Source organism: Chelonia mydas, chromosome 5 (assembly GCF_015237465.2).
Source record: "Chelonia mydas isolate rCheMyd1 chromosome 5, rCheMyd1.pri.v2, whole genome shotgun sequence".
Taxonomy (NCBI): domain Eukaryota; kingdom Metazoa; phylum Chordata; order Testudines; family Cheloniidae; genus Chelonia; species Chelonia mydas.
In genome coordinates, this window is record NC_051245.2 from 110,894,678 (window position 1) to 110,921,061 (window position 26,384).

Below are 26,384 nucleotides of genomic sequence, written 5' to 3' on the forward strand. Positions count from 1 at the left end.
ACATTGAATAAATCACAAACCTGGGAAAGGACCCAGTAAATGTGCCAGCTGATTTTCCTGACATCACAGAATAATGGTAAACTCTGGGCCAAGATTTTGGCAAACAGATTTCAGTAGCTCCTCCCATCTTTGAAAACCCTAGCTAATCTGAGTGGGCCAAAAAAGCATTTGCTGGAGGACAATAGTGAACAAACCTTCAACATAATTCAGATAGCAAAAGTCATTGTCTTGACTGAAGAGAAGGAATTTTATATGATAGAGTAGGACTACGTCTATGAAGGGATCTCTTGAGATAGAGGGCAGCTTTAATTGGAATTACAATATTATACCATTCTCCCACTGCCTCCAACTTGATTTAAGGATTCCTGTTTCACTTTATTATTTTAGTACTAGAACTGCTGTCTTGGCTGCTCAAATAAAATAAAGAGATTTAGGTTTTGGTGAGGACACAGAGCACAAATAAAGTATGTATGCCGACAACCTTTTTTTAAAATCTGATCTTTGCTTCCTTTCTTCCCCAGGTGTTGCAAATTGTGAATGAACTGGGAATGGCCAGGGTTTGGGGTTAATCTTGACAACTCAGATGCTCTGTTACTGGACAGTCTTTGCATAAAGGACATAATATTGTTTGACTTGAAATGGGCAGAGAACTTTAGTATCTATTTAAAAATCCATCTGTCACTGCTTTTTGAGAAGATAGTGCTCTCCTTAAGGTCCTTGTCCAAAGTCTATTGAATCCAAGGACTTAAATGTAGTGCTATTAATAGGGATATGTAATTCTACAAGAGACTCTTTCTCTTCCCTCACCCTGTTTTGTTCATACTCTCTTGGTCGTTGTAGTCAGACTCCTGGAAGCATGAATAAAATGTTGCTTTTTGTAGGGATGGATAGAGGTAGGAATAAAAAAATGTTAAAAATGCATTTGAGGCTGTGGCTCTGAAAGGAAATTAAGCCTTAATTTTTATTTTTCAAAATGTAGTTGTCGTCTGCAAGCGGTCTGCTGTTTGTGGTATGCATCAGATTTTACTTGACAAGATGAGTCATTCTGTCTGTTACAATGAGAATAGATTCAGAGCTGAACAATGCAGTGGTAGGTCAAGGGAAATTTTTTTTTATTTTTATTGTATTGCTATGTGAAACTTGAATTAGTCTTTACTACCGCAGGTCTGTTTGTTTGAAAACAACAGTGACTAAGAGCAGAGAGAGAGGGAGGGAAATACGGTCTAACCTTTTGCGAGACTTGCAAGCTTTCTAAAAAGCCTTCCTCCATCCTCTTAATAATAACTTAGTTTTATTTTTCCTTATGGAAGGTAGCCTACAACAAAATAATTTAATTATCTTTGCTTAGTCTTTGACTTCCACAACCACGCTGCCTACTCTCTGATTAGCCTCTTCCAAATACAGAAGACAGTCCCTACCTTGAAGAAGGTACAAATGTTCCTCCTCATATTTTCACTTCATACCAATGCACTCATTCAGTGTTCTTGGTGTATGTCCAGTCCATTGGTCTTTTGTCCTTCTATAGTTTAATGTCCACAAAACAGAGGATCCTATTTCACCACCTAAAGTCGAGAGCTTTCCCAATCACTCCCTGGCATCCACTCAGCTCTCTCCTAAACACTGGTCTGCTGGATGGTGTTAATGGCTGCCATCAAGTGGGTTTTGCTCTATGGATACCACAGACCTTGGTAAAGTTGATATGTGTGCAAATCACTCTTTCAGGCTAAATGGAAGGAGACATTAAGCCCTTATTTATTTATTTTTATTTTATTTTATTTATTCACACACACACACACACACACAAATTGTCCACATGGCAAAACCTGAGCAGAATTAAGCTGTGTGGTCTGAGGGATTACCTTGGGAGTAGATGCAAATGCAAGGGCTGTGTGTTATTAGTGAGAGAAAATCAGCAGAAAAGGAGAGAAGCAGTCATGAGTGTGGCCCTAAGAGGGAGTAGCGAGACAGCGCTCTTTGGGCACAGAACTGAAGGGGGAGGGCGGACTTAGAAATAGCAAGGAAGGAAACTGCCTCCTGTTTGTGTTTCTACTGTGTTCAGGGAAACAGGATTCTGTGTACTTTCTTTGTAAATAAACAGGATTATGCCGAAGAATATACCTGATAGGAGGATAAATTGATGATACCAAACAGAAAGGCCCTGAATATAGGCTAACCGCTTGGGCCAAAAGGGACCACAATACTGGCAAGTATGTAAATATTATCCCTACGCATTCAAGATAGTTGATGTAACTTGGGTAGGAATTACTGGGCCCTTAGGGTGGAGTGTGCGGGAGGAAAATGGGTATGGAAAACACTGTGGATCCGGCTGGCTGGAGACGAGGGAGAGAGATCCTGGAGTCAGGGTGTGGGCAAGCAGAAAATACTGTAATAGTATTTTTTCATAGTGGTTTCTCTCCTGAATCTAGCAATGGAAATAAATCCCTTGCAGTTCTGGTTCTGTGAACAAAGGTACCAGTTATGATGATGGTCATCCTATGATGTGGCTAGTCTGTCCACTAGGAACAGGAGATGGAGCATTACATCATTTTTTGCAAGTAGCCGCCCGATGGTAATGACTCTTGGATTGGAGTCAGAAGACCTCTGGAAGTGAAAGGCCCTGCCTCCCACTTCCAACTCCTCGAGTCATCCAAATGTATGTGTCACTAAGCTGTCAATGTGTGAAGCCCATGCTTAATGACACTACACTGCATAATCAGTCAAGTTTCATCTTGCCAGTGTTTTTACATAAAATCAGTCATTTAGTAGGTATTCATCCTATAGATTTGGGGGGTTTTCCACATTGTAATTGAGTCCTCCAAAAAAAAAAAGTTTAGAGGGGAAGTATGGTGGTGTGGTTAAGGCAGTGGATAAACCCTCAAGAGAGCAGGCTTTGCTGCAGCCTTCCTGTGTGATCTTGGGCATGTCACTTAATTGCTCTGTCCCTCAGTTCCCATTTGCTAAAAAAAAACTCCTTCGATGGCTATGAGCCAAGATGGGCAGGGAGGTGTCCCTAGCCTCTGTTTACCAGGGGATGGATCACTTGATGATTACCTGTTCTGTTCATTCCCTCTGGGGGACCTGGCACTGGCCACTGTCAGAAGACAGGATACTGGGCTAGATGGATCTTTGGTCTGATCCAGTCTGACTGTTCTTATGTTCTCTTCTCCCTCTCCTTTGTCTTGCCTATTTAGACTGTAAATTCTTCAGAGCAAGCACTGTCTTTTAATGTGTGCTTGTGCAGCATCTAGCTCAAGGGGGCTTGTCTCTCAGATGGGGCTTCTATGTGCTCCCATAATGCAAATAAAATACTGCATCCCAAATAATGGTAAAACCACAGAATAAAGGAGAAAATTAAGTCACACAGTTAGTCAAAGCTCAAAGGAAACATTTTAGTTCCAAGTGTAAGTAATCTGCTAATTTCAACCCCTCCCACCGCCCCCCCCCATCAAGGTGGATGATTCAAGGGTAGTTTGCCTTACTTCAAAAGTCATGGTCCATAAGAGTACAGTGTAAAACAAAACCTTCCTTGTAATAAACAACTGCAAGACCTTTTCTCAGATAAACGATTCAAAATTTATAGTAGGCAATCAGCTGTCTGTCATAAAGATAAGCAATGGAATTAAAATACCTCTGTACGTTATGTCAGCTGATAAAAGTCCTTTCCCAATACTTTTTGTGGGTCAATAAAATGATCACGAGATTTACTTTCTCTTTATTTCTCTTTATTTATCAGCTGGTTTCAGGCTGATAATGCAGTGAATCCAGGGAGGAGTTCATATCTGTGAACTTTAATTTTATTGCATTGAATAAACTAGTGCATTTTTTGAAACTCCCATTAAGGGCTAGATTGGGACAAGTGATTGCACGCAGAAGTAAGAATGCCCCTTGTACTCCTACGTGGGCTACCTACCTTGGATCCAGGCTTGCAGGAGTAAGTGGGGCTATGCACTTGTTTACTCGTTCCCCTGTGAGGGTGTTCACTCTGACGTTAGGCCCAGCCCTTTGCTCCACCCCCCGCTCACTTCCTGGCCAATGCAGCTGAGCTAGAGTGTGATGGATATTAATTTACTACCGGTACAGGACAACAATAAGTCTCCCCTCTCCTGTAGAGCAGAGAATTGTTAGGGATGGCATTGTGCCTCACAGGGGTGTCAAAAATGCCTTCTGCCGTTACTCCCGGGGTGGAGCTGCTTACACATCACCCCTTGCTGAAGGCTGTCCCTAAGGTTGAGTTCCAGTTCAGTTTCTAAACTCCCTTTTCCAGTTCAAAAATTTCTCCAAATTCCCAAAGGCTCTCTGCAGGGTTTTTAAAAAGCAAAATCTGTTGAATCGTATTTGGCATTGCATAAGGGTGAATAATATGTGTATGTGTTCTCGTAATAAATTTTATGCCCATGACTCTAAAAACAGCTAAAATATAATTTGTTCAAACACCTAACAAGTGGAGTTTTGAAGAAAATAAGCTGGGTAATTTTTAGTTAGTTTCCAGTTGTACAGATTTGAGTGTACCCATTAGAATATTTCAATTTGTTTTTTACGTGCATTTTTTTTGTTTTTAAATCTAAAAGCTCTGCCATCCCACTTCTACAGAGCTCCTAAATTATGCAGGTGCTCAAAGGGACTTGGAAGGGCATGTTGTCAAGTAATGACTGCAAGTTTTGGTCTACTCTGACTATACTGTTGTTGATTACAGTGTAATAGCTAGCACTTAACCCACATATTGAGTACAACCAATTTCCATATGAAATTGGATGCAGTTTTGTAATATTTTACAAGAGGTAATTGGAAACAATGTTTCTTTGTAGCCAGAGTGTTAACAGATAGGTCAAATGAGAGAGAAATATTGGATAAATATCCTCCATAGAAAAGGCATAGTAAAGCAAGGAGTGTGAGAAAATTCATTGCTAATGCAAAGGTATTTCTGAGCAACTTTGTGAAACATTATAATAAATAACTACTGTTCAGAGGTGAATCTGTGTCCAAGAGAAAATAAGGCTTTTAGGTGACTAGATACCCACATAATGGAATAGTAACTTAATACATGGTACTTCATAGAAAATCAAACTTAAATAAAATGACTAAGGTCCATATTCCACACTCAGTTACCCCAAGAAATCTAGCATAACTCTGTACACAAATCACAGCAAAGCGTCAGGACACCCCCTGGATAAAGGAGAACAAAGATGAAGGCTTTATGATTATTTTATTTTATTAAATCATGGGGGCTATTATACCATAAGACATAATGACTAACATACAGACCAGTTCTCCAAAGTGCAAAGTGATAGAAATTCTAAGAATATTCACAATACAGCAGTAATTAAAGATTATAAATTATCCCACTGGGTGACCCAATGCTTCTATTTACATGCCCCACAAATTCTGTCTCCTAGGTTTATCCTCATCAAGACCCCACCTCCTTCTTCATAGCTGTGTTTCCTATAACTCCCAGAGAGAGGGGGTTGGTATTTTAAAGGCCCCAGACTCCTTCCCATCATGATTCAGGATTTGCTATGAAAAAAACATGCCTTGCATGGTATCATGGGGTAGCCGTGTTAGTGTGTATCCACAAAAACAACAAGGAGTCCAGTGGCACCTTAAAGACTAACAGATTTATTTGGGCATAAGCTTTTGTGGGTAAAAAACCCACTTCTTCTAATTTTTTACCCACAAAAGCTTATGCTCAAATAAATCTGTTAGTCTTTAAGGTGCCACCAGACTCCTTGTTGTTTTCATGAAAAGAATGGCAGCCAGGCCTTTCCCTTGTCCTCCCACCACACCTCAGATACCAGAATGGCTCAGTCAACCTCACATGACCTACTCCTTCCATGTTGTTGCAGAGCAAGCCTGTTCTGTATCATGCCCTGGATTCTCTCTTCTGGTAAAGCTTTTCCCGTTACTTTGGGGTATGCTCATTTATTAGGGTTACTCTTCTGGGGGTGGTGGTTCTGTACTTCTGTCAATGTACTGCTTGTGTTACTTGTGTTCTCATACGGAGCTCTACTTCTCCCTGCTGCAAGTTCCCTCCCAATGGAGCTATCGTGCAGGACCTAGGTTCTCCAGGGCTGGGTTCTTCCAGCCCCAGAATCAAATGAACACACACATTAACAGAGTGCGTCTGAGAGGACCGGGTTAATCAGCACTCCCTAGCTGACCCCTTATATGTCCCTGGACTCAGCAGGCTGGGTCGAACAGCACCTCCAGATGTCACCCTCATGTGCCACGGGCACCGCACCGGAATAGAGCTCACCTGAGCAGGCTGGGTCGAGCAGCACTTCCAAGCTGCCACCCTCGTATGTCCCAGGTTTAGCACATCCCTATCCCCGCTTTCACGTTACAATTGTTCTGGTAGTAACCCACTTGATGAGCAAACCCCACAGGATTTTTGGGTGCTGCAGGGATCTTTTAGCTTAGGTATGAGGAGCGTTGCTGCAGAGCGAATGAGGAAACCAAAAAACACCCAAGGGGAGGGGGGAGAGAAGCAACCAGCTTAATAATGAAAGTTATTTATTGCCAGGTAATAACCATAGGGGAGCCAAACAAACAAACAGTTATAATGTTAAATCTAACTTAAATTTGATTATAAAGTCAGGTTTACAAAACTATAACTGATCACACAAGTCCGAGACAGAAGGCTATACCGAGAGAGCGAGCTTGGTTCTCACCACTGCGTGAAGCTTGAATCGATCGGGGGTCCCTGGTGGTGGTGTTAGCTGAGGGGCCAGAGTTCTGGAGACAGCAGAGCCACCAGCACGATCAGTCAGGAGAAGATGAAGTCCCAATGCAACTGATGCAGATTTTGGATCCAGGCATCAGAACACTTACCTGAGCATGGGTAGGGGTTTTTGTAGAGAAACAACAATGGTTTCAAGAGAGAACACTAGATTTGTTTATGTGTAAACTGATGGTTCAAGGGAGTGTACTAAAGTTGTTTTGTTCAGGCTACACAATGGGAGCTGATCATTTCTGGCTATTGGCGGTGTTCCTTGGAGGGAGCTCACAATTCAATTAGGGAGCTTCACTATTTTGGATTTATTACTAGAATTGGTCTGATAACTACTGAGCTGGGTGTGTGCAGGCATGGGCTCATTAACATCTGGAGCAGAGATCACTCATCATGCAGTGCTTCCCTGCTTTTCTGGTCCCAGACTTCCGTGCGGTTCTTGCCTTGGAATCTCTGTTCTCCGTTCTGTATGCTAATGGAAATGCCTCCTTGTCCCATCTTCGATGCAAATGAGGCTCAGGGTGTTTCCTTAATCCTATCATCCTTATCCCAGGGGTTTAGATGTGTCTCCCACTGCCTTTTCATTGCTTTTTTTGTAAATCTATCTTCTGATGCAGATTTGGTTCAAGCAGAGGCTGGGGGAAATGGGAGATCTTTTGTGAGTCAGACAGACTGGGTACTGCTCCCTGGTTCCCCAAGAACACAGAGCTGCTAGGTAACACTTTGGGTAATAGGATAATACTTTCCAAGAACTCGTGTTTTTTCTTCCTGAAACTGGACTATCCCAGTCACCCAGCACTGTGGTAGCGGGGAGCTCTGACTCATGCTTTCTGCACTCCAGTCTCAGGGCTCTAACAAAAAACAGATGGGGGAAAAAGTCTAGCTTTTTGTTAAACTTATCCTAACCTGGGATCCTTCCCTGATTCCCCAGTGACAGTTTGTCTGGTCACAAACTCCACTGTCTGTAGTGGAGCAATGCCAGACTGAGAACAGATTCAGACTCTAAGTGGCTGAATATATATTGTATTGTTTTGTTATGTTTTTTTAAAGTGGGCCCGATATTGAAATTTCATATTCAGAGATCACAAAATGAGGGCTATGCTTTCATTCAGCTGCAGATTAGGCTTTTACTATTCAACAGTTACGTTACGGTAGCTCCCAGTGTTTCCAGGCGGGGCCATTGACTGGATTCTGTATGGAGACATGTGGAGGTGCAGACCATTATTATTCACAGATCTGCAAAGCTTGGCTAGAGGATTGTGCCCTTTGAGACCAATATGGGTGTGTTCCAAATTCGGTGGCTTCATAACAAAGCAATAATATATTTTAAAATGTTTAAGAACATAGAAACATCAGAATGGCCATACTGGGCCAGACCAAAAGTCCATCTAGCCCAGTATCCTGTCTTCTGACAGTGGCCAATGCCAGGTGCCCCAGAGGGAATGAACAGAACACGTAATCATCAAGTGATCCATCCCCTGTCACCCATTCCTAGCTTCTGGCTAACAGAGGCTAGGGACACCATCCCTGGCCTAAAGTATTATCATTTTCAAAAATAGTGATTTCTTAAAAGTAGAGGCTAATTATTTTAGGTGCTTGAGCACCATAAGGAAGGTGGATTTCCTTTCTCCCCTCCCTGGGGTGGGTGCTCAAAACTTTCTGGCAAAAAAAATTTCTTTTTTGAGGGGGAATGTGACAGGGTCGGGCCAGATGGCTACAGGAGAGAAATAGAAGACAGATATATTAGCCCCAGGCTAAGTAGGTCCCTTTTCCCTGGGTAAGGTAACAGGGAAGGTTCCAGAACAATCAGGAACCTTCTGGAGACAATTAAGACAGACAGGCTGATTAGAACACCTGCATCCAATCAAGAAGCTGCTAGAATCAATTAAGGCAGGCTAATCAGGGCACCTGGGTTTTAAAAAGGAGCTCACTTCAGTTTGTGGTGTAATTGTGAGGAGCTGGGAGCAAGAGGCACTAGGAGCTGAGAGTGAGAATGCGGACTGTTGGAGGACTGAGGAGTACAAGCATTATCAGACACCAAGAGGAAGGTCCTATGGTGAGGATAAAGTAGGTGTTGGGAGAAGGCCATGGGGAAGTAGCCCAGGGAGTTGTAATTGTCGCACAGCTGTTCCAGGAGGCACTCTAGACAGCTGCATTCCACAGGGCCCTGGGCTGGAACTCGGAGTAGAGGGCGGGCCCAGGTTCCCCCCAAACCTCCCAACTCCCGGTCAGACACAGGAGGAGTCGACCTGGACTGTGGGTTCACGAAAACGGCCAAGCTGGGGGCTGCTGTGAAACTCCAAGGCGAGCAAATCCGCCAATAAGCGCAAGACCCACCAAGGTAGAGGAGGAGCTTTGTCACAGGGAGGTAAATGATATGGAAAGAAGATGGTAAGTGTAACACATACATGGACTAAAAGACGTTTCCAAAGATCCGTACATGCTGTTCTCACAAAGCCTGTGGAAACTGTACTCCTGTCTAGCGCAGCACTGATTTTCCAGCTCAAGGAAGAGGGAGAAAAAGCAGCCTGGGGGTTTCCTTTCTAGTGAAAGATCCCCAAGTTAGCAGCTGTTTTACGCGTTTGTTTTTGTGGGTCTATGTGTTGCCATGGCAAGTAATTCCCAGAATTTTTAAAACTGTTTCCCACAGTTCGTATAGAGGGACAAAGCCATCAAAGGTTAATTTAACTGGATCTAGCAATAGGGAAATGCACATGAAGGAAAATATATTGCCTTCTTCATTTATCTTTGGTGGGGCTGTGGGCATATGTAAGGCAACATTTTTCGAAGGAGAATGAAAACGTCTGTGCAACTACCGTGTCTCAAAGCTGCACACCTCTGCATGCCCTGCAGTGCAGTGCAGAACAATATTCTTCCAATGGAATTCACTCAGCAGCTCAGATATGCTAGTATAAGGCTCCGGAAATGGAGCTGGGTACCTCATTGCATGGGTTCTAGATGCAGTGAATGCTTGTGCGTTTTTGCTGGCGCAGTAGATGTGCGTGCATTTTTGTAGGCACACAGGTTTCACTGTTCTGGCCCTTAATCTTCTTTTTCCACACTTATTTCCTATACGTTTTTCATCCCTTTTTAATATCTGAAATCTCTAATTTTTTTTCAAATGTATTTGTTCACTAGTTTCAGAACTAAAGAAGTTCATCTTCCTCTATGCTAAATAAGCCTGTTAACTGAGAGCCTGAGCTTGCTCCGGCTGAAGCCAAAGGGAGTTCTGCCATGTGATTCAACGGGAGAAGGATTTGTGGTTCTGCTTGCAGGAGATAATGTTGAGGAAAAATATTTTCATAGTGCCAGTTGATCCCCCCAGTGCATGCATGTGACTCCTGGTGAAGTTAATGAGAGAAGTGTGCATGCATTCAAGGGTGTAATTTGGCCATTAATTATCTGTTGACAAAGATGAATTTTGGCAGGTTTCCTATTACCATGAATGATGGCAGATTTTCAGTCATCTGGACTAATGAACTAATTACTGTTGTCCATTTTAACCTGACACGAACTCTCTGTCCCTCTTAAAAGTAGAGGTGGGCTCCAACCGTAAAATTCAGGTGTGCATCTCACACAATGCAGCCCTGAACCTCCTCTCGCTTCCGTCAGTTGGAGTACATCAGATCCCTCCAACTTGGAGGGTGCTCATAGCTGGGGTGGGGGCGGGCGGTGTTTGTTCAGGCCATTATATGTACCCCCTCAACTCCGTGTTTGAGGGTGTTTGGATGGATCCAGGATTGGTCCAGGCTGATCACTACTTAAATATGTTACTGAAAGAACATTTTCTCTATAATTCGGCAAAACAGCCTGTTTTCAGCAGCAGGAAACATGGAGCAGAAATTAATACTTGTTGATTCCCACTCATACCGGATACTATTGTATTTTTGTGTGATTAGACAATGTGAGTCAGACAATTACCTTTCAGGGCTGAATCGCCAGGATGGAAAACATTCCATTAAAAAAAACAAATACTAAAAATTATGCAACACTCTCTGTGTCCTTTCCTCCCTAAGAATATGAAATCTTTTCCTGCATGAGTGACCCTTATATGGTAAAAGTGCAGCCTGTACATTTGGCCCAGGGATACGTGGAAGTATCCCTGTTAGGCATATTTGGTACGGAGTGGTATCTGGAAGATCAAATTATTTTGTCTTTAATCTGTAATAAATAATGGGTCTGAACATAGTGCATATTTACTTTTTACACATTCTGCAATGGGGCATGAAGAGTAGAAGGATATGCCAAAAGACTTGCTGTTCCGGCTGCTGCTGTCTACAATACGTCCTTTCTTTTTTGCAGTTGTTCAGTAGCCTTTCTAGAGGTCTTTTACTTGGCCCACAGACTGTAGTGACTATATCTCTGCTATAAAACTATATAGGATGCTTGAAAACATCTGTTGCTAGGATATCATTGTTTGCTCAGTTCTATGGGGATTTAAGAGTAATTTCTAGAGAATGCTGTTGGTTTCATCTCTGTTAAATTCTACAGGACTTTCTCCACCAGGGACACTAACCTGAAAGCCCCTCTCCACCCACACAAATGAATCTAAATATGGAAGATGGAGAGTGGTTTAAAACAATGGTTCTCAACCTTTTTGGGCTCAGGATCATATGTCAATGTTTATTGCCTGTTGCAAATGTTTATGGCCAGTAAATAGTCTGGGGGTGGAGGCCTTGGGGTGGTTTCTGTTGTATCCTGCCCCCCAGGGGAATTGGGCCCTGCCCGGCACTCACCCCACAGTGGCAGTTCTTGCTACAGTTTTAGCCTTGATATTTCACCGGGGTCACGTCCTGTAATTGCGAGTTGTATCGTTGATTCCAACAACATCTAAGGTCTGGTCCTGCAACCCTTCCTCATGCATTTACTTAAGTAGTCCTGTGAAGTCAGAATTCCTTATGTAAGTTGCAGCATTCAGAGTCCTCTTTTAAAGGGCTAAGGGACTGATCCTGCTTTTATTTAGGTCACTGGCAAAACTCCCATTGGCTCAATGGGAGCAGGACTGGGTCCCATATCAGTATGATGAGATGCCAGTGGCGACTTCTTTGAGGTTGAATGGATTTAAATTTGCCAAGAGTTTTAAGAGAACAAGTTGTACGTTACAATTTATCAAACATGCCGAGAAGTCTGAATAGCCTTTGACTTTGGCTAAAGAACATTGTGCAGCTCGTAAATAGCATGACTTGTTGAGTCCTAATATGTTTTAAGAGAATCTGTCCTGGCCACAGTTAAGACCTGGTCAAAAGCCTACAGACGTCAATGGGTGTTAGATCAGGCCCTTAGAACGTACAATTATTTTTATACCCAGAAGTGCACTGTGCAAGAGACTGAATTTTTCTTAATTTTGTTTCAGAGTAACAACCGTGTTAGTCTGTATTCGCAAAAAGAAAAGGAGTACTTGTGGCACCTTAGAGACTAACCAATTTATCTGAGCATAAGCTTTCGTGAGCTACAGCTCACTTCATCAGATGCATCCGATGAAGTGAGCTGTAGCTCACGAAAGCTTATGCTCAAATAAATTGGTTAGTCTCTAAGGTGCCACAAGTACTCCTTTTCTTAATTTTGTGTGTATGTTGAAGTAGGGAGAAGATTTGACATTTTGCTCCATTCCAAAGGGAGCGTCCTCCTTCCTGCTTTGAACAATGCGAGAGAAAAGCCCTGTGAAAAGATTTGTTTGAATCTGAGACACTGAGTGGAATCAAGAGGTGGGAATCCACGTGAACCAAACTAAAGAGAAGATTAAACCAAACTGCGGCAAACCAAACTTGTTCAAATATGTAGTGTCTAATCATGGGCATTTTCCATCACTTCATGAACTGCTATTAGATAATTTGTCTCCTTTCGTGGTAAGAGAGACTGGATATCCCATAACTTTGATAGTGATTGTGCTGGAAGGCAGATATAATCTGATACTTGAAATACCCTGACTAAGTGTTGTAAATGCTTTCACCAAGTGCAATAAGCACACGACAAAGGATTAAGGTGTGTGTGTGCGTGTGTATTTTTAAAGCATTCTGTAGTGGCCTAATTCTGCTCCCAATGAAATCAATGGAAGAAAAGCTAGACCAGTGCTGCATGCATTTCAAAATCCGACCCTCGGTTAACACAGCAAAAATTACAGAACCAATTTTTTTTTGCCTTACTCCAGTCCAGAGTTCCATGAACGTCACAGTTGATAGTAGCGTGGGACCAGTTATTTTAAAATTCTATCTACATTTAAAGTTCTAAGTCTAGTAGCATATGTATTACTGCTAACTGGTCTTCCTGGGAATAACCAGACCCATTTCCTGGAGCGCTCTGGGCCAAATTTTCCAGAAAAGTGGCCTGAGGGCTACATGCAAAAATGCCTGCCCAGTTACAGGCTTACACTTCTGTGCACAAATTGGGTATATATGTGTGCAGTGGTGGTAACTGCATATACAAAAAAAGGTGGAAAATCACATGTGAATTTCTGTGTGTGGATCTTGAGTTTCTATTTCTGTAAATTTGGCCTTCTCAGTCCAGGGCAGAGCTGTGTATGAGGCAGTATGTGTGAAGGTGGTCTAGAAAGCTGCAGAGATTGTGAGCTTTAGTTGGTAAGCTATTCACTCTTTGGCCTGAAATAGGCCTTCCGTGGTCAGTGGCTCCCTCAGCTCTTGACCCCCTATGCTGCACTCAGAATGCAGGACTGTTAATTGTTTTATCCTTCAGACAGCTTTGTGATAAAATTGTAAATTTCTTAATCTTGGAGTCAAGGCAATGTCCAGGTCATTGCTACAAGATCTGAGAAGATTAGGGAAATGAGAGTGACCTGGAGCTGTTTGGTGAAACATTCTAGAATGTCCTGTAAAGTGCCACGTATCCACTACCATAGAAATACTTAATGATAACAAAACTGTTAGGAAAAAACCCTGTATGGCATCTTTTAAAGGGATGTCATTAAGACTGTAAATGCCTAAATGGCCACTGACACCCCCTCCCTGTTTTACTCTTTGTGTTCCTCTTCCTTCCCTGTTTATACAACCCTTCAGATGATGTCCTCAGTTCTGCCCAGGCCTCTCCCTCTCCCACTGAAGGGAACAGAGTTGCACAGTTGTTACTGAGGGCACAATCCAAGGACGATGTGGTTGGACAGTGTGTAACTAGAGGCAGCATTTGGTTTGCAGAGTCTTTGTTTACTGGTGCTGATGTAAAAGCTGAAAAGAACATGTTTTGATTTTCAGATCCTGGGCTGAGTTTGTAGGGCTGGCAGAGAGAGACAAAGTGCCTTTTTACCTGTAAGCTATGTGCGCTATGTGGAATCAGTGAGCCACAATAAATATGAAACCCTCATAATCCACAGTCTAGTACATTTCAGAGTACTGTCACTGAGGAGGAAATTCAGCACTGTGCAGATGTCTAGCAGCGCTTAGCTTTCAGACTGCTGGAGCAGGGCAGACAGACACTGGTATAGACTATAGCATCAGCTCAGCCCTGCCTGCTCTCTTCTCTTTGCGTACCACTGCTTCCAGAGAGGGTAGCAGGCTCCACAGAGCACTACACCCATCCCATGCCCCAGTAGGCAGGAGGGGGCAGAGCCATGTCAAAGTGCCTGGCCATGCAGCCATGACAGCATACCAGGGAGCATGGGCTGGGCAGGTTGCAGGACCTGTTTCAGCATACACACCCTGCAGCCAGGGGAGGAGGAGTGTGAGTCCCAGAGTCACAATACCCTTTCCAGGCTGCTTTGCTGCCCCTTGCTTGGGGCTAGATCATAATGTCATTGTCACAGGGTCCGCCCAGGTTCCCTGCTTCGTGTCCCTGTGCTCAGGCTGGTCAAAGAAGGGGTCCCAACACCTCTTTCAGTTGTTTCACCCACGTCTTTTTATTTACAGTGCTTAGTGCAGCTTCAATTCTCCGACACTGACCCTTCTCTGGGTCTTCTGGCCCGTGAGGCTTCCTGCAGTTGGTAGCGACAGAGCTGCAGTCCCCCTGTCTTCTCCCCTCGCTAGCCTCCTCACTGAGCCTTTCCCAGGCTTATATCTCCTCCCAGGCACCAGCCCAGCTGGCTCCACCTGGCTCAGCTGATTCCCCTGAGCCTGCCCTGGTTACGGTCTGAAGCTGAGCTCCTTGCTGAGTGTCTGGGCCCCTGCTCCTGGCCACTCTGCCGGGAAGCAGGAGAGGAGCCACCCCCTTTAGCAGGGTATCCAAGGGGTTTATACCCCTGCCCTGCCACAGTCATGAGCTAGACATATTTTGGCAACTGCATCTTACTTTTAATTCCATTGGTGGTGAATTGTCTCGGCCAGTAGAAGCATAAGGATACTGTACAATTGCTGATCGATAGCTGTGCGTTTGTTTCTCAGTTGTGCACTTCCCTAAACTCTGACTGAGGGGCTTTATAGGACTGCAGGTAATTCTTAACAAACTGTACAGAATACAAATCTCTGTACTCTGACTGGGTCACTAGACAATCAGAATACAGGGAGTTGCATAATCACTGTTTGGTTATGTCTCAATAACTACATATTGATTATTCGGACTTTGCCCTCTAACTACTGCATCCAGAAGACAAAATGCTTGCAAGAAATATAGTCACCTCAATTTCTGACCAGCTTCCCACTCTGTCACTCCAGCTAATGCCCAATATCAAATACAGCAGCCTCAATTCTCCGACACTGACCCTGAATTAAATAAAAAAAATTTCTCCTAATAGGAGGGGCAGAGGAGAATAACCTTCCCCACGGGAACAAAAATGCGTCCGGTTGCTATTGGAAGGACTAGAATTAAGTGGGGTGACAGAGTGCAGAGAGGATCAGAAACTGAACTGGTCATGTTTATGGTGGACATATGGATGGAAGTTCTGAGGACATTAACCATTCAGAGCAGAGGAATTTATAACAGACAGTCTGACTATAGCAGTAAAGACAAATAACCCATTGAACTATAGTGCTCTTTTTAAACTCTGTAATAACTGTATCTGGGATTAAAATTCATTTGTTTTTAGTCTTGCAGTTGGACTATTCTGCGATATGGTTATTACCTTATAAAAAAGGAATTACTCAATTTAATTATTTCTGATAATGCTTCATAATGTTCTAGTAAATATATAGTATACTGTTAAAAGTAATGATGTATCAGTGATAGAGTGCTGTAGCGAGGTCTCCTGCTAGTAAAACTTCTGTGAAGAGACAACTTATTTTATTTTATTTTTTTTGCCACGAATTAGGCGTGCAGATTAATGTGAATTAGCACGGTTCTGGTGTATTGTCAATTATTCCTCATGCAGTTCAGACTAGAGTTTTCAGGAGGACCTCGTGAAGTAATAAACATGGTCACTGCACTGAAAACTGCAGAACTATCTCATGAGTTTATCAACTTTGGCAATGGTAAATACATACATTTCCTCTTTTTTTTTTTTTTTTTTTAATTTCCTGTATCAGATAACCTGAAAACTGCACAAGTTGTTGGTTAAACTCTAAGCTTTAAAAAAAAAAAAAAAAGGGCAAATCAATTTTCCCTGCAATAACAGTGAATCCAATCTTGCAAATAAAAGTTTGGAAAGGTACTAAGTGAGCATGGACCTTTGGACTGTACCATTTTATCAGTCTATTGTAGAATCAAATCAGGATTTAATATTTTTAATTTTCCAAAGGAAATAAAAGCATAAAATGAAGTAGCACGTTTATGGGTTTGTTTATGGCTGTCGGTAGAACTGCACTGAACTTGGCAGTTTCAGTTTGTTGGGGCTTTCTGATTTTTGTTTCATATGCATGAGTTTTGGTTTGTTCAAAGCCAAAAAACTTAAAATGAAATGTAGTTGAAACTGTTCACGTGTGCCTGGCTTCAAGATGAAATCATCAAGTATTTGCATGGTTTCGACCCAAAACCAGAAATGACCGAGGTTAAGTCTCAGGTTTCCTGAAGTTTTGCACCACTTTAGTTGTGTGTCTCCTTTTTCTTTATTAAGATGGAAAAATCACCACCATGGGTCTCACTCTGAAAATATGAGTAGACACTGAGAGCAATACCAATAATACTTAGCACTTAACCTTTTCAAAGTGCTGTACAGACCTCAGTTAATTCTTACAATATCCCTGTGAGGTAGGTAAGAACACATTATCATCACCATTTTCCTGAAAGGTGAGATTACTATTTTTTTTTCTGACTTTAGATGGGGCCCTGTATTTACTGTTTGAATCATTTCCTTATCAAATTGGTTCAGTTTACAAGAAATTTTTTTTCTAACTGCCAGCCCTGCAAACTCTGCTGAGGAGTCTGAAAGCTGGATTTTTTTTTCTTCCTTGTGTATCTTAATCTGTCATAAATGTACTACATGCCAAATTCTGTCCTCACTCAACTTTGTAGCCTGGTTATCTACAAATGATATGCTCTGTAGTGTTTGTGCCTGCAGTATTCACTGGGTTAGCAGTGGTGTAACTGATTGGAACTTAGTAAACAGCTAATGCACAGGGAGGAATGAAATTCAGCTCTCTTTTAGCTGACTTTACTCTGCAGAATAAAGATTATATATGTTCCTGAAGTCACATGATATAACTTTGAGTATGCACTAATCCGCCAATCCTGCAAAGACTTATTCGTGTGCTTAACTATGCACTATGAATTTTATGGGACTACTAAGAGTTTGATTTTACCCCACTGAAGTCAATGAAAGTTTTGTCATTAATGTAAATGGAAACAGGATCAGGCCCACTGTGAATAAATTTAAGCACATGAATAAGTGTTTGCAGGACTGGGGCATAAGGGCATGTTCCAAAGCACATCGAAGTCAATGGAAAGTTACTTCAGTGGGTTTTGGATCAGACCCTATGGTCATTTGTGTAAAAAGGTACCATTTTTGCATAGCTACTTTTCTAACTATAACGGCACTTTTAATGATTTGTCCAAGGCCATGCAGTGAGTCAGTGACAGAGCTGAATTAGAACTGAGGACTTCTTGGCTACCAGGCCTGAGTTCTGTCTACCATGTCTCTGAGAAGTATGAAAAGAGTTTATAAACGTACAGGCTTACCCTCCTACCAATGGACTTAAAAGACCAGGAACATGAAGATTTTTCCTTAGGCACATAATATACAATTTTTTGAAAAGTCCACTTGCTTGCTGGAGTGGTTTTTATTTCCAACTTGTATCAGAAAGGAATGATTTTCTTGTGATGAAAGCACTGGACTGGGGTATAGGTGATCTGGTTCAAGTTCTTGGCTTTGCCACAGTTTCTTTGTAACCTTGGACAAGTCCCTTAATCTTGTTCCTCAGTTTCTCCATCTGTAAAATAGGCAAGTGTTGTTACCTCCATCTTAAAAGGATGTTATAAAGATACATTAATGAATGGTTTGTAAGGCACTCTGATGCTAAAGTGATAGGGGCTGGAGCAGTACCTACATAGACCAAGGACTATGCTGGATAGCCACATCTCAGAAAAGTGTTTATTACAAAAGACAAACTTCTTTCCAAATAAAGATGTAGATAAGAATAATTCTAGAATAGATATTGTTACAAGTGAACAACCAAAATTAAGCTAGTGTTGGTTAATTAAAACTGCACTATATTCAGAGTAGTACTTAATCAGTTTTGCTCACCTTATGAACCTCTTGGAAATAGTTTTAATGGGAGTCACTTGCATTTAAAATCTAAGTCGTCTTCCAAATATCTTTAATCAGATTTATTAACTTCCCAATTGATAAACAGTCACGTCCTAAGCATCTTTTTCATACTTCAGTATTGCCAAGTAAAACATTGTGGTTACCAGGACAAAAATTCTACGAATGTTATAAGGCATTCTAACCCCTCCGCCCTCCCGAAAAACACAGCCACCGAACAAAACCCACCCCACCAACCTTTTGTTTCCTGTTCTGTTCTGTTGATTGGAACAGCAAACCATCGATCATGTATAAAGAACATTGTATTCCAAAAAAGAAAATAAAGCATCTAAAATGTCTAAGTGAGATAACACAAAAGAAATAAGAAAACCACAGGAATTTTCAACTATGCTAACTTCCAGACAACTTGTAGGTGGTTTAAAGCACAGCTGATTGTTTTGGGGTGATGTGTGTGCTGGTTTTACTGATCTATCCTACTATTGAAGGGATATATGCACTTGTACTCCTGGGGAATTTTTTGGTTTTGATCATATATTTAATAGAATATGTGCCAAATCATATGTTGCCTAACATTTTCAATTGATGTCCTGTCTTGTATTTTACAGCATCCTATCATCAGATAAATTCAATAAGCAAAGATGTTTATCATTTCTAGACTAAATAAGAGACATTTCCAAAGCCTTTCAAAAATGACTTCACAAGACAGAGCTATAACTTTTCCCACAGGAACCTGATGAATGAATAAGAATGATAAAATTGACCTCAGTTGATCAGATCTCTAACACCATGTTAACGCAGAACAATTCCATGATGTCTAGCGTCGTCCACATTCCAATGGGCTAAGTAGGGCATCTGTAGCCAGAAGAGAAAGTGATGTGCAGCAACTCTTTATCTTTAACCAAATTTCAGTGACCTTAGCTAATCTATAGCCAGAGATGATATAGAGTTGGTAGTACTGACTATGGTTAATATTTTCTGACATTTCCCGTTATAAGACCTTGTTTTCAATTGCTTATAACTGCCAACTTTTAACTACTTGAGCTGAATTTTCCAAGCCAAGTGTTTGTCTAAGGGTTAACTTTTGGGGGGAAGTTTCACTAAAATAGTTCAGTCATTTCAGTTTTTCTGCCCATGTTAAAAAGAGATCTTAGAATCATTTATTGTAGAAGCTCTAGGGCCTCCATGATTTGAAGCAAGGGCTTGACATTTGGCTGGGTGTTTGCCCTTATGTCAGGGATGTGCATTTTGCCTTCCCTGAGAAAATCCTGGAGGCGATTTCATTGTGGGATGACAATGGTGATAAACTGCGGTGAAAGAAGAGAGGACACATATTTCATGCAAGTGTTAAGAGTTCAATTTCCAAAGGACAGGTGAATGTTAATGGGTGGAAAACATCTCATTGTCATTACTATTGTGCAACATATTTTATCCTCTCTTCACTGTGTAGGATAACTTCATGTAACATACAATGTGAATAATGAAAAACAGGTTCAACCACCTCTCCTACTCTTTTACAATTAAATATCAGAGTAGATTTTTTTTTCAAATACAACAACACAGTCATGCTAAATTCCATCAAAGCTTCTCAGATACTGAAAGTATTTCAAGTGAATGGCTCTGATATGCAGTGAAGTAACCACCAACAGCTGCCTCAGATACTTTAATCCGTAGGGCTGAGTTCTGTCACCTTTGCTACTTAAAATGAGTACCTTATTCCAAGCTTCAGAGTAACAGCTGTGTTAGTCTGTATTCGCAAAAAGAAAAGGAGTACTTGTGGCACCTTAGAGACTAACCAATTTATTTGAGCATAAGCTTTCGTGAACTACAGCTCACTTCATCGGATGCATACTGTGGAAAATACAGAAGATGTTTTTATACACACACACCATGAAAAAATGGGTGGTTTATCACTACAAAAGATTTTCTCTCCCCCCACCCCACTCTTCTGCTGGTAATAGCTTATCTAAAGTGATCACTCTCCTTACAATGTGTATGATGATCAAGTTGGGCCATTTCCAGCACAAATCCAGCGTTTAACAAGAACGTCTGAGGAACAGTGGGGGGAGGGGAGGAAATAATAAACAAGGGGAAATAGGTTACTTTTTATAATGAATCAACCATTCCTAGTCTCTATTCAAGCCTAAGTTAATTGTATCCAATTTGCAAATTAATTCCAATTCAGCAGTCTCTCGTTGGAGTCTGTTTTCGAAGTCTTTTTGTTGAAGGATAGTCACTTTGAGATCAGAAATCGAGTGACCAGAGAGATTGAAGTGTTCTCCGACTGGCAGCTCAGGGACCCTGGAGATGAGGGGAGGGGTGAAGTCTAGGTGGAAAATGAAATATTACTTGGGTCTTTGACCTTTTCTGGGTTAGGTCCTTGGAGCTGGGTGAGGGATGATACTCACCACCATGTCATGCCCAGGGCCTAGGGTGGCTGACTGGAGAGGCCTCAGCTGACTGTGTGGAGGTGGCTGTGGAATCGTGCTGAGAAGGTGGCTGAGTCCACCTTCTGTTAGAGAAGGGAGGTCCACATGTGGATCCAGGGGGCACCATTGCTTAAAGTAGATTGGGTAGTGCACTGAGAGCTCCCTACCTCCCATTTCAAAGACGATGGGGAGCTCTCCTGCGCTCAATGAACCAAGCTTGCAGTGGTGGCATAGGGGAGGGGGAGCTGTGCTCCTCTTCGCTTCCTTTCATTTGATCTGACGTAAAGACCAGAATACTAGAGCAATCCTTCTCTGCTGTGAGCCGAAGGCACCACACTCTCCAATTGGTTTTCATTTAAATATTTTTCTTTATTGAATGTTAGTTTTTTGTGAACAGGGCGTGATTGACATCACAGGGGAATGAATTCTTCTGCCACACACCATTTCTGCCTGTGCTAAGATTCACCATACTACTCCACCAATATACCTTCATCATCCACTAGCATCTGGGAGTGAGCTCTTGTTAAAAACCACTAGGTGAGATAACGAATAAGCAGATATGGATCCGAGAAACAGCTTCTATTTCAATACACTGTTGTGAATAGATCTCTGAGGTCGCTTTCAATAAGTTTCCTGCATCTCTTGTTGAACTGTCCAGACTGATTTCCCAGCAAAGCTACAACTTTTCTATCCTTTTAAAAAAGTATTTATTAATTACCTACTTGTGTCCAACAGAAAACTGTCTCCAGGTGAAGCAATCAGAAACAACACACAGAGCAAAGAAAATTACCAGGTCTGAAATGGAAACCCAGCTATTTAAAACAAAAGGGGCACTTGCCAGATGTGTATAAAAGGCCGTATTTCTGTAAATAGCTGCACCAGTACAGACCCGTATTCCATGCAGAGTTTGTTCCTTTTGAAGTCCAAGTGGCTCTACGCAGACTTAAGATCTTTGTGAGCACAGCAATATGAAGGATTGCAGTCTATGCTTGTTTGTGTTGGTGAGTAATACGAGCATTTGTTCCACACTTCTTCCACATTCTGAGAATCTATGCCTCATTTTCAGAATAGCATCTTTTTGGAGGTCTTAAATGTTTCAACGCTGAAAAGTCTCTTGTGGTTTGTACTTGCAGTTTTGAAACAGGACCGCACCTGCTGAAATACCACTAGAAAGATTGTTCTTGTGGCATTGCTAGCTCTGATCGGGAGAGGTGCTGTAAATCTCATGGGGGAGCTTGTTGGGAGATGTACTGACCCCGGCTGAGTAACTTGCTGGATGATTAAAGTTGATTTTCAATTACTCTTGGAACACGGGGGAAGTTCTAGAAGATTGGAAGAAAGGTCATGTTGTGCCAATATTTTAAAAGGATAAACCGGATGACCTGGGTAATTATAAGCATGTCAGCCTGACATCAATCCTGGGCAAAACAAGAGAGTGGCTGATATGGGACTTGATTAATAAGGAATTACAGAAGGAAATATAATTAATACCAACCAACATGAGTTTATGGAAAATAGATCTTGTCAGACAAACACGATATATTTGTGTTTAATGAAATTACAATTTTGGTTGATGAAGGTCACGGCGCTCAGGTTATGTACATAGACTTATGTAAAGCATATGACTTAGTACTGCATGACATTTTGACTAAGAAACTATGACACCAAAACAACATGACACACATTAAATAGATTTAAAAACTGGCTACCTGACTCTCAAAATGTTAAATGGGAAATCACCATTGAGTGTGTATGTTTTTACTGGGGTGCTTCAGGGATTGGTTCTTTGTCCTGTGCTATTTAACATTTTTATCAGTGACCTGGAAGAAACCATATAATAATTACTGATAAAGTCTGCAGCTTACACAAAGATTTGGGGCAGTGGCAAATAATGAAGAGGACAGGTCACTGATGCAGAGCGAAAGGGACCACTTGGCAAGTTGAGTGCAAGCAAATAATGTGCAAGCAAATAATATGCATTTTAATATGGCCAAATGTAAATGTATACATCTAGAAACAAAAAGCATGGGCCAGATGTACAGGATGGGGAACTCTATCTTGGGAAGTGGTGATTCTGGAAAAAAATATGCCTGGGGGCCATGGTGAATAATCAGCTGAACATGAGCTCCAGTGCGATGCGGTGGCCAAAAGAACTAATGTGATCCCTGGATGCATACACAGGGGCTCTTCTGTAGAAAGGTTATATTACCTCTGTATTTAGTACTGGTGTGGCTGCTATTGGAACACCGTGTCCAGTTCTGGTGTCCACACTTCAAGAAAGATGTTAATAAATTGGAGAGGGTTCAGAGAACAGCCATGAGAATGATTAAAGGATTAGAAAACATGGTTTATAGTGATTGAGTTCCTGGAGTCTGTCTATTGAATTTAACAAAAAGAAGATGGAGTGAGTTTATTATAATTAAGGCTGCGAGTCTGTCATGGAGGTCACGGAAGTCACAGCTTCCGTGACTTTCTGTGACTACTGCAGTGGCTGGTGCTGGCTCAGGGGCTGCCTGAGCTGGGCAGCTCCTGGGCCAGCAGCAGCAGTTTGGGTGTGTGGGAGGGGGCTAGGGGCAGGGGGTTGGGGTGTGTGTGTGTGCTTACCTTGGGGTGATGGGCTCCCCATCTCCCACTGGCATGGCCCTGCAGCTCCTCCTAGGTGGAGGGGCCAAGGGGCACCACGCACTGCCTGCACCCACAGGCCCCACCCCTGCAGCTCCCATTGGCGGTGGTTCCTGGCCAATGGGAGCTGCGCAGCTGGCGCTTGTGGCAGAAGCAGTGCGCCGAGCCCCCTGGCCTTTCCGCTGCCTAGGAGCTGCAGGAACATGTGGAGACAGGTAGGGAGCCCCTGCCACCCATTCCCCCACAGTACCAGCCAGGATCCTGGGCCATGCCCCCCAGAGCACCTGCGGACGCCCGCCCAAGTTTTAGTTAGGGGTATATAGTAAAAGTCATGAACAGGTCATTTTTTTTTTTTTTTTTTTTACTGCCCATGAATTTTTGTTTACTGCCCATGACCTGTCCATGACTTTTACTAAAAATACCAGTGACTAAAACGTAGCCTTAATTATAATCTATAAGTACCTGCATGGGGAACTGAAATTTCGTAATGGGCTCTTGAGTCTAACCGACAAAAGTATAACAAAATCCGATGACTCAAAGTTGAAGCTAGACAAATTCAAACTGGAAACAGGCTAATTTTTTTTAACAGTCAGGGTAATTAACAACGGAAACAATTTACCATTGTGATGGATTCTCCATTACAGGCTATTTTTAAAAGGAAGATATGCTTAGGGAAGTCCTATGGCTTATGTTGTACAAGAGATCAGACTAGATTATCACAATTGTCCCTTCAAGCTTTATAATCTGTGAATTTGTAAATTTAAGGGTTTCATATTGTTCAGACAGCCTTTGGAGAAGCATGCAGATTTGGGGGTGAATGTCCAAACTGAACTGGAATGCCAAAATCTATTAGGCTTGTCCACTGTCCTTGAATATTCTTATATTTATAACACTAACCTCCATTCATCAGCAGTTCGGGGATTGGGTTTAGGATGCCATTTCAGGAAAGTCCAGTCTCCAGTGGCACTATAACCCTGCATCAGTGTCTGTCCAATGACTCAGAAAATCCACTACCAAGGCTACATAGAATAAGCAGATTGTGTCCACAAGTTGTGCCCAGACATATACTCTTTATATAGTCCCCAACATATTCTGCAGAGCAGTGGCTCTCAACCTTTCCAGACTGTACTCCTTTCAGGAGTCTGATTTGTCTTGTGTACCCCAAGTTTCACGTCACTTCAAAACTACTTGCTTACAAAATCAGACATAAAAATACAAAAGTGTCACAGCCACACTATTACTGAAAAATTGCTGCCTTTCTCATTTTTACCATATAATTATAAAAGCAACTGGAATATAAATCTGGCACTTACCTTTCAGTGTACAGTACGTAGAGCAGTATAAACAAGTCATTGTCTGTGTGATATTTTAGTTTGTACTGACTTTGCTAGTGCTTTATATGTAGCCCTGTTGTGAAACTAAGCAAATATCTAGATGAGTTGATGTACCCCCCTGGAACACCTCTATGTACACCCAGGGGTACGCATACACCTGGTGGAGAACAACTGCTGTAGAGTCTGGGTCCAGGGGTAATAGTTGGGTTCTGTTCTTTGCTTAACCACAGGTTTCCCGTCTGACTTTGGGCAAGTCACAAAACCTATTTGTTCCCTGACTTATAGGAGTTTTGGGAAGCAGAATTCACGAATGTTTCTAAAGTTATTTGAGATTCTCTGATGAAATGCAAAATCTTATACCTCTCCTTGCCCTTCATAATAGGAGTCAGCTATTTCCTACAACAAAAGTATCTAATAATCCTTTAATTTGTTAAATTACATCCAGGAACCCAGTTTTTGCGTAGACACATAACCCACCTCCTTGACTGAAAAATCATTCTACCCATTCACCACACTCGCCAGGAAGTAATACCTCCTGGATTCTTACACTTCCTCTTAACTTAAACCTATGTCCCATTTTTCTGTTCTGTCCAATAACCTCAAATAAATGTTAAGATTAATTTTACAATAATCCTCAATTTAAATTAGCAGGTTGCCTGTAAGGGTCTTCTCTGAAGGTTAATAATATAAATGAATACATTTTTCAAAAGACTTAGAAGACTAGGCCCAGATTTTCAAAGGTATTTAGATAGGTGCCTAGTGAGACTTTCAAAAGCACCTAGGCAGTTTAGTCATCTAACTTCCACTGAAATCAATGGGAGTTAGATGTCTAGTTGCTTCTTAAAGCCCCATAGGTGCCCATCTAAATATCTTTTGAAAATCTGCCTCTAAATCCCATTTTCAAAAATAGCAAGAATTTAGGAACCTAAGTCTAATTGAAAGTCAATGGGATTTAGACGCCTAAATCACTTGGGTGCTTTTGAAAATTATAGTCAATTTCCTTCATCTCTCATACAAGTCCCTTTATTCCAACACAATTAGGCTGAGAGTGAGCAGGGAATTAGGAATGCGTAGGGTAGGCATTAAAACATGCTAAGGTCTCCCAATGCCCCAGCTAATCTGTGAACAATGGAACGTGAGCATCTGTGCATTTTGTGTTTTTCAGTAAGGTACTGTGAAAAACCATATAGGGAGACTGGGAGTAGGTGAAGGTGGTGGGCACATTCCTTTAAGTGAGAGAGGCCTGAATTTGAGCTTTGAAATGTACTAGGCTTTAAAAGTGTTGCAGTTATTGTGTAAGAACTGCAGTTCAAAGTAGAATCAGCTAATGGGTTAATGAGCCCAATCCTGCACTGCTTGTTCACCACCAACTCTCAACGATCTAACCGCTGCATTTAAATTGTTTTAGCTTTCTGCTCTTTCTTTGGAAGTTGACTAATTGGGCTGCCTCTCCCCCTGTTGGCCATCCATTAAATTACACTTTTAATGTTCTGATCCTCACTCCAAGTTAATGTTGTTCTAACTGGCCCTTCTTACTGTGTGATGCACCTGATGGTTCAGTATAGGGTGACCAGATGTCCCAATTTTATAGGGACATTCCCGATTTTTGGGTCTTTTTCTTATATAGGCTCCTATTCCCCCTCCCCCTTCACCCCCCTCCCGATTTTTCATACTTGCTATCAGGTCACCCTAGGTCAGTATCA

General features: G+C 41.9%; 1 long non-coding RNA gene across 24 annotated transcripts in view; it reads left to right on the forward strand.

Annotated features, from left to right (window-relative positions):
* Positions 1–26,384, forward strand: part of LOC114020757 — a 139,369-nt gene that overhangs the window by 68,957 nt on the left and 44,028 nt on the right. For 16 of the 24 annotated variants that reach the window (XR_005225795.2, XR_006291349.1, XR_006291339.1 and 13 more), the window contains one exon: positions 21,461–21,726. The exons of 7 other annotated variants lie outside the window; for them this stretch is intronic. This is a non-coding gene — a long non-coding RNA (uncharacterized LOC114020757). Of the gene's footprint in view, positions 1–20,508; positions 21,263–21,460; positions 21,727–26,384 lie in introns of those variants that run through there. One more of the 24 variants, XR_005225799.2, reaches the window with a different exon arrangement.